A 10,153-nucleotide genomic window follows, 5' to 3' on the forward strand; every position below is an offset into this window, starting at 1 on the left:
ATTACGAAACCCTCGTCCTTTTGACGACATTACAACATGCTGCCTAGCCAATGGTAATAACGGTTATTTTCCACAAGACCAAGGATGGAAAGTCGTTTTAGTAAAACCAGAATGCATGACTTGTTTCTGGACTTATGAATTACGTGTCTTTATTTCCTTTGCTGAACAACTTGCGTATTAACTAGATTTATCTTCAAAACTGTCCTGTATCAAAGTGTACTATATTTCATGTTATATGTAATATAGCGAAGTTGTAAGTTTGAAGAATATTTGTATGTGATATATTATTATAATCAGTTTTTCATATGGAATTTTAGTAGTTGAATTGTATATTAGCTACTAAGTATGAACTTAACGGGTAGGTAGTACCCAAATTTAAACTTATAAAACGCTAATATGAAGAAAAAGCTTTTATAAATGAGTTCATATTATGCTACGAAATACTATTGACTACTCTTAATATTCTGTATGATTAACTCGATTCAGTTGCCTATTTTGAAGAAAATGGCACCGACTACTCGACACACCATGAATATGAGCGAAGAGGAGTTTCGTACCTTTCTTGCTGCAAATATAGCCGCAGTACAGGCTGCGCTACATACCAACAATAACTCTGAATCTAGCAATGCAGCTAACGGCGCAAGAAATCGTGTAGGATGCTCCTACAAAGAATTCACTGCCTGCAAACCTTCGGAATTTGATGGAACCGAAGGACCAATTGGATTGAAACGGTGGACCGAGAAAGTCGAATCGGTGTTTGCCATAAGTAAGTGTACTGAAGAGGACAAAGTTAAGTACGCTACGCATACCTTCACAGGTACTGCGTTAACGTGGTGGAACACCTATCTTGAACAGGTAGGACAAAATGCTACTTGCGCACTACCGTGGTCAGCATTCAAGCAATTGATGAACGAGCAGTACCGTCCTAGAAACGAAGTCAATAAACTCAAGGCAGAACTTAGAGAGTTACGAACACAAGGGTTCGACGTTACCACATATGAACGATGATTCACAGAGTTGTGCCTATTGTGTCTGGGAGCATTCGAAGATGAAGAAGAGAAGATCGACGCATTTGTAAAAGGGTTACCAATAAGGATTCAAGAAGATGTGAGTTCACACGAGCCCGCTTCTATACAGAAGACAAGTCGAATGGCTCATAAACTCATAAATTAGATTGAGGGAAGAATTAAAGAGCAGGCGGCCGAAGAAGCCAACACGAAACAACTCAAGAGGAAGTGGGAGGAAAACGGTGATAAAAGTCACCAGTACAACAACAACAACAACAACAACAATTACAACAACAATCGCAACAACTATCCCAACAACCGCAATAACAATCGCAACAATAACACCAATCCTAACAATAACTACAACAAACATCCCAACAACAACCTCAATAACAACAACGGCAACAAAAACCAAAAACAGCCATGTCATAGGTGTGAAGAAAATCTTCAGGGGTTTTGCACGACATTTTGCAATAGGTGTAAAAGAAATGGTCATAGCGCGACAAAGTGTGAGGTCTATGGACCAAAGTTTAACAGAACTAAAGGAACAAATAATGTCGGAACAAGTAATGCCGAAACGAATAGTGTCGGAGCAAGTAATACCAACGCTGTTTGTTATAAATGTGAAAAACTGGGCCATATTATTAGAAATTGCCCGAATCAGGGGAATACTAATGGGCAGGGCCGTGGAAGAGTTTTTAATATTAATGTGGCCGAAGCACGGGAAGACCCGGAGCTTGTTACGGGTACGTTTCTTATTGATGATAAATCTGCTTATCTTTTATTTGATTCGGGTGCGGATAGAAGCTATATGAGTAGAGAATTTTGTGCTAAATTAAGTTGCCCATTGACGCCTTTGGATAGTAAATTTTTACTCGAATTAGCAAACGGTAAATTAATTTCAGCAGATAATATATGTCGGGAGAGAGAAATTAAACTGGGGGGTGAAACGTTTAAAATTGATTTAATATCAGTCGAGTTAGGGAGTTTTGATGTAATAATTGGCATGGACTGGTTGAAAAAGGTGAGAGCATAGGTCGTTTGTTACAAAAGTGCGATTCACATTATGCATGAAAAAGAAAAACCTTTAATGGTGTACGGAGAAAAGAACAACGCGAAATTAAATCTTATTAGTAGTTTGAAGGCGCAAAAACTAATAAGAAAAGGTTGTTACGTCATTCTAGTACACATCGAGGAAGTTAAACCTGAAGAAAAGAACATCAGTGATGTTCCCGTCGCAAAAGAATTTCCCGATGTATTTCCGAAAGAATTACCGGGATTACCCCTACATAGATCCGTTGAATTTCAAATAGACCTTGTACCAGGAGCTACACCAATAGCTCGTGCTCCATACAGACTCGCACCCAGCGAAATGAAAGAATTACAAAGTCAGTTACAGGAACTTTTAGAGTGTGGTTTCATTCGACCAAGCACATCACCATGGGGAGCTCCTGTTTTGTTTGTCAAGAAGAAAGATGGTACATTCAGGTTGTGTATCGACTACCGAGAGTTGAACAAACTTATCATCAAGAACCGCTACCCACTACCAAGAATCAATGACTTATTTGATCAACTACAAGGCTCTTCTATTTATTCGAAGATCGATTTACGTTCTGGATATCATCAAATGCGGGTGAAGGAGGATGATATTCCAAAGACTGCTTTTAGGACGCGTCACGGTCATTACGAGTTTATGGTTATGCCGTTTGGATTGACTAACGCACCAGCTGTGTTCATGGACCTCATGAACCGAGTGTGTGGGCCATATCTTGACAAGTTTGTCATTGTTTTCATCGATGACATACTTATTTACTCGAAAAATGATCAAGAGCATGAAGAACATTTGAGAAAAGTGCTAGAGTTGCTGAGAAAATAAAAACTGCACGCTAAGTTTTCAAAGTGTGCATTTTTGTTGAAAGAAGTTCAATTCCTCGGTCACATAGTGAACAAAGAAGGTATTCAGGTGGATCCAGCAAAGATTGAAACCGTTGAAAAGTGGAAAACCCCGAAAACTCCAAAACACATACGCCAGTTTTTAGGACTAGCTGGTTACTACAGAAGATTCATCTAAGACTTTTCCAGAATAGCAAAACCCTTGACTGCATTAACGCATAAAGGGAAGAAATTTGAATGGAAATATGAACAAGAGAAAGCGTTTCAATTGTTAACTAAAAAGTTAACTACGGCACCTATATTGTCATTACCTGAAGGGAATGATGATTTTGTGATATATTGTGATACCTCAAAGCAAGGTCTTGGTTATGTATTAATGCAACGAACGAAAGTAATTGCTTATGCGTCTAGACAATTGAAGATTCACGAACAGAATTATACGACACATGATTTGGAATTAGGCGTAGTTGTTTTTGCATTCAAGACTTGGAGGCACTACTTATATGGGGTCAAAAGTATTACATATACCGACCACAAAAGTCTTCAACACATATTTAACCAGAAACAACTGAACATGAGACAGCGCAGGTGGATTGAATTGTTGAATAATTACGACTTTGAGATTCGTTACCACCCGGGGAAGGCAAATGTGGTAACCGACGCCTTGAGCAGAAAGAACATAGAACCCATTCGAGTAAAAGCTATGAATATAATGATTCACAATAACCTTACTACTCAAATAAAGGAGGTGCAATAAGGAGTTTTAAAAGAGGGTAATTTAAAGGATGAAATACCCAAAGGATCGGAGAAGCATCTTGATATTCGAGAAGACGGAACCCGGTATAGGGCTGAAAGAATTTGGGTACCAAAATTTGGAGATATGAGAGAAATGGTACTTAGAGAAGCTCATAAAACCAGATACTCAATACACCCTGGAACGGGGAAGATGTACAAGGATCTCAAGAAATATTTTTGGTGGCCGGGTATGAAAGCCGATGTTGCTAAATACGTAGGAGAATGTTTGACGTGTTCTAAGGTCAAAGCGGAGCATCAAAAACTATCAGGTCTACTTCAACAACCCAAAATCCCGGAATGGAAATGGAAAAACATTACCATGGATTTCATCACTAAATTGCCAAGGACTGCAAGTGGTTTTGATACTATTTGGGTAATAGTTGATCGTCTCACCAAATCAGCACACTTCCTGCCAATAAAAGAAGATGACAAGATGGAGAAGTTAGCACGACTGTATTTGAAGGAAGTCGTCTCTAAACATGGAATACCAATCTCTATTATCTCTGATAGGGATGACAGATTTATTTCAAGATTCTGGCAGACATTACAGCAAGCATTAGGAACTCGTCTAGGCATGAGTACTGCCTATCATCCACAAACTGATGGGTAGAGCGAAAGGACGATACAAACGCTTGAAGACATGCTACGAGCATGTGTTATTGATTTCGAAAACAGTTGGGATCGACATCTACCGTTAGCAGAATTTTCCTACAACAACAGCTACCATTCAAGCATTGAGATGGCACCGTTTGAAGCACTTTATGGTAGAAAGTGCAGGTCTCCGATTTGTTGAAGTGAAGTGGGGGATAGACAGATTACGGGTTCGGAGATAATACAAGAAACTACCGAGAAGATCATCCAAATTCAACAACGGTTGAAAACCGCCCAAAGTCGACAAAAGAGCTACGCCGACATTAAAAGAAAAGATATAGAATTTGAAATTGGAGAGATGGTCATGCTTAAGGTTGCACCTTGGAAAGGCGTTGTTCAATTTGGTAAACGAGGGAAATTAAATCCAAGGTACATAGGACCATTCAAGATTATTGATCGTGTCGGACCAGTAGCTTACCGACTTGAGTTACCTCAACAACTCGCGACTGTACATAACACTTTCCACGTCTCGAATTTGAAGAAATGTTTTGCTAAAGAAGATCTCACTATTCCGTTAGACGAAATCCAAATCAATGAAAAACTTCAATTCATCGAAGAACCCGTCGAAATAATGGATCGTGATGTTAAAAGACTTAAGCAAAACAAGATACCAATTGTTAAAGTTCAATGGAATGCTCGTAGAGGACCCGAATTCACCTGGGAACGAGAAGATCAGATGAAGAAGAAATACCCGCACTTATTTCCAGAAGATACGTCAACACCTCCAACTGCTTAAAATTTCGGGACGAAATTTATTTAACGGGTAGGTACTGTAGTGACCCGAACTTTTCCATGTTTATATATATTAAATAAAATTGTTATTTACATGATTAAGTGTTTCCAGCATGTTAAGCAATCAAACTTGTTAAGACTTGATTAATTGAAATAGGTTTCATATAGACAATTGACCACCCAAGTTGACCGGTGATTAACGAACGTTAAAACTTGTAAAAACTATATGATGACATATATGTGATTATATATATAGTTAACATGATATTATGATAAGTAAGTATCTCATTAGGTATTTTAAAAATGAGTTATATACATAAAATTGAGTTTATTGAATTAAGAAACTCGAAACGATACATATAACGATTATCGTTATAACAACGTCTTACTAAATACATATGAATCATATTAAGATATTGATACACTATGTTTAATCATGATAAATGATAAGTAAACATGTCATTAAGTGTATTAACAATGAACTACATATGTAAAAAACCAGACTACTAACTTAATGATTTCGAAACGAGACATATATGTAACGATTATCGTTGTAACAATATTTAACTGTATATATATCATACTAAGATATATTAATATATCATAATATCATGATAATGTAATAATTTAACATCTCTTTAGATATAATAAATAATGAGTTAACAACATTTAACAAGATCGTTAACCTAAAGGTTTCAAAACAACATTTACATGTAACGACTAACGATGACTTAACGACTCAGTTAAAATGTATATACATGTAGTGTTTTAATATGTATTCATAAACTTTTGAAAGACTTCAAGACACTTATCAAAATACTTCTACTTAACAAAAATTCTTACAATTACATCCTCGTTCAGTTTCATCAACAATTCTACTCATATGCACCCGTATTCGTACTCGTATAATACACAGCTTTTAGATGTGTGTACTATTAGTATATACACTCCAATGATCAGCTCTTAGCAGCCCATGTGAGTCACCTAACACATGTGGGAACTATCATTTGGCAACTAGCATGAAATATCTCATAAAATTACAAAAATATTAGTAATCATTCATGACTTATTTACATGTAAACAAAATTACACATCCTTTATATCTAATCCATATACCAACGACCAAAAACAACGACAAACACTTTCATTCTTCAATTTTCTTCATCTAATTGATCTCTCCCAAGTTCTATCTTCAAGTTCTAAGTGTTCTTCATAAATTCTATAAGTTCTAGTTTTATAAAATCAAGAATACTTCCAAGTTTGCTAGCTTACTTTCAATCTTGTAAAGTGATCATCCAACCTCAAGAAATCTTTCTTATTTATAGTAAGATATCTTTTTAATACAATATAATACTCATATTCAAACTTTGATTCAATTTCTATAACTATAACAATCTTATTTCGAGTGGAAATCTTACTTGAACTTGTTTTCGTGTCATGATTCTGCTTCAAGAACTTTTAAGCCATCCAAGGATCCTTTGAATCTAGATATATTTTTCTCATTTCCAGTAGGTTTATCCACAAAACCTGAGGTAGTAATGATGTTCATAACATCATTCGATTCATATATATAAAACTACCTTATTCGAAAGTTTAAACTTGAAATCACTAGAACATAGTTTAGTTAATTCTAAACTTGTTCGCAAACAAAAGTTAATCCTTCTAACTTGACTTTTAAAATCAACTAAACACATGTTCTATATCTATATGATATGCTAACTTAATGATTTAAAATTTTAAAACACGAAAAACACCGTAAAACCGGATATACGCCTTCATAGTAACACCGCGGCCTGTTTTGGGTTAGTTAATTAAAAACTATGATAAACTTTGATTTAAAAGTTGTTCTTCTGGGAAAAGGATTTTTCTTATGAACATGAAACTATATCCAAAAATCATGGTTAAACTCAAAGTGGAAGTATGTTTTCCAAAATGGTCATCTAGACGTCGTTCTTTCGACTGAAATGACTACCTTTACAAAAATGACTTTTAACCTATATTTCCGACTATAAACTTATACTTTTTGTGTTTAGATTCATAAACTTAAGTTCAATATAAAACCATAGCAACTTGAAACACTCAAAACGGATTTAAAACGAAGAAGTTATGGGTAAAACAAGATTGGATATTTTTGGTTGTTGTAGCTACGTGAAAATTGGTAACAAATTTATATTAATCATATCCTAGATAACTTATATTGTATTATACATGTATTCTAATATATTATGTAATCTTGGGATACCATAGACACGTATGCAAATGTTTTGACATATCATATCGACCCATATATATATATTATTTGGAACAACCATAGACACTCTATATGCAGTAATGTTGGAGTTAGCTATACAGGATTGAGGTTGATTCCAAAAATATATATACTTTGAGTTGTGATCTAGCCTGAGACGTGTATACACTGGGTCGTGGATTAATTCAAGATAATATATATCAATTTATTTCTGTACATCTAACTATGGACAACCAGTTGTAGGTTACTAACGAGGACAGCTGACTTAATAAACTTAAAACATCAAAATGTATTAAAAGTGTTGTAAATATATTTTGAACATACTTTGATATATATGTACATATTTGTTATAGGTTCGTGAATCGACCAGTGGCCAAGTCTTACTTCCTGATGAAGTAAAAAATCTGTGAAAGTGAGTTATAGTCCCACTTTTAAAATCTAATATTTTAGGATGAAAATACATGCAGTTTTATAAATGTTTTACGAAATAGACACAAGTAAATGAAACTACATTATATGGGTGAATAATCGAAGCTGAATATGCCCCTTTTGCTTGGTAGCCTAAGAATTAGTAAACCGATCTACTAATTGACGTGAATCCTAAAGATAGTTCTATTGGGCCTAACGAACCCCATCCAAAGTACCGGATGCTTTAGTACTTCGAATTCATTTTTATCATGTCCGAAGGATTTCCCGGAATGATATGGGATATTCTTATATGCATCTTGTTAATGTCGGTTACCAGGTGTTCACCATATGAATGAATTTTATCTCTATGTATGGAATGTATATTGAAATATGAAATCTTGTAGTCTATTATTATGATTTGATAATATATAGGTTAAACCTATAACTCACCAACATTTTTGTTGACGTTTTAAGCATGTTTATTCTCAGGTGATTATTAAGAGCTTCCGCTGTTGCATACTAAAATAAGGACAAGATTTGGAGTCCATGCTTGTATGATATTATGTAAAAACTGCATTCAAGAAACTTATTTTTTTGATGTAATATATTCTTATTGTAAACCATTATGTAATGGTCGTGTGTAAACGGTATATTTTAGATTATCATTACTTGATAATCTACGTAATGTTTTTTAAACCTTTATAGATAAAATAAAGGTTATGGTTGTTTTAAAAATGAATGCAGTCTTTGAAAAACTTCTCATATAGAGGTCAAAACCTCGCGACGAAATCAATTAATATGGAACGTTTATAATCAATATGAACGGGACATTTCACAAGTCATGCGGAGGATACTGGGAAGTTGGGCCCCCGTTAGGAAGGTCCATACAAGGTAGTGGGAGCAAGCAACACCGGGGCATACCATTTCGCGACATTAGATGGAAAACCTATGAAACGCACTTGGCACGCGACGTTGTTGAAAAAATGTTACATGTAGCTGGTTGGACCTGATCACTCCAAATATTTTAGTACATTATTTTTTCCTATGTAATTTCCGTCCGTTTGGATGTGTCGCTGTTGTAATCATGTTTAATGCCAATTAAAATATTTACTCGCTCATACTCTTTTTGTATATATCTTTGTTTTTTGTATGCGGTTCCTGCCTACTTAAGGGGTGTCCTCTAGCCCCCGTGCGGCAGAAGCCTGTTTGATTACAAGACTAGACACTAATGGCAGGTGAAGGGAATTGGTTTTCCCCTAACTAAGCGCCACGCAGACTAGATGGCTGCCAAGTCGACTTAAAAATACAAGCATTGGTTTGCTTGTGTGTATTTACTCTCGCATTGGTTTGCTTGAGGAACTCTAAAGTATAAAAGCATTGGTTTGTTTTTAGTTGCGTTGCTTACCATATAGCTAAAGTGCACCTCTAGCATGTGACAAAGCAAGAACGCAGTAGCTTTTGAGTCTAAACTACTAAGGGTGAAATCGCTGAAGTATTAGTTTATTTTACGCAGTACCCGCGTATGCGCGTGAGTTTTGGTTAACTTACACGCATAGGCATGCGGTATAAATTTTGTTTTGATTCGCGATATACAAACAATATAACAAAGACGCATGCAAAAGATACAAATATAATATAGACATTTAACAAATGTACCATTACAATCATAAGCCTGCCCAACACGGGACTTAGGGCTCAAAAATAATAATTACAATTGCCTGCCTAAGCATAGGACTTACGGCGCAAATGGTTAAGTGTTCAAATTAAAATTCTTCCTTGAGGAAGCCATCAAGCGGCATGTTCGGATCCGTAGCGAAATCGTTTATTAAGGGGATTGGGATGGACTGGATGGCCTGCTCAGCTTCTAGGAGCGCCTCAGCTATACCCTCTTTCAAATATTTCCGTATAATGTCAGGGTACGGTGGCGTGAGGTCGCAGCCTTTGATCACCTCAAGCATCACCTTGTTGCGGTCATGCTCCTTCACCGCATCAACGTAGGCATTGAACTTTTCGGTTACGGGTCCCGAGTCCATCACCTTTTGCGCAATGGTGGGAGGGGAGGTGCGAAGCTTCGACAAGTCCGCCTCTGCCAGCTCACGGCAGGTCACCGCGTCATCCTTCTCCCTGCGCACCTTTTCAAGTTCTAACCGCACACGTTCGGTCTCCCCTTTCGCCTGATCCACCGTCCCCACTAGCTCTCAGTTTTTCTTCCTCTCCTCAATCAATGTGGTTTTTATTTCCGCCGCAGTCACCTCCACCGCATTGCGCGCCTCTTTCACGGCATCCCTGTCTTTCTTCACCTGATCAACACCTGCCTGCAGCAATCCCAGCTCTGTTTCTTTCCGCACTGCCACTTGGTACAAATTGGTGGCACGGCGTACTTGATCCGCAAACATTCCAAAGAACACAAGGCCGTTTT

This window comes from Rutidosis leptorrhynchoides, chromosome 3, assembly GCF_046630445.1.
Source record: "Rutidosis leptorrhynchoides isolate AG116_Rl617_1_P2 chromosome 3, CSIRO_AGI_Rlap_v1, whole genome shotgun sequence".
Taxonomy (NCBI): domain Eukaryota; kingdom Viridiplantae; phylum Streptophyta; class Magnoliopsida; order Asterales; family Asteraceae; genus Rutidosis; species Rutidosis leptorrhynchoides.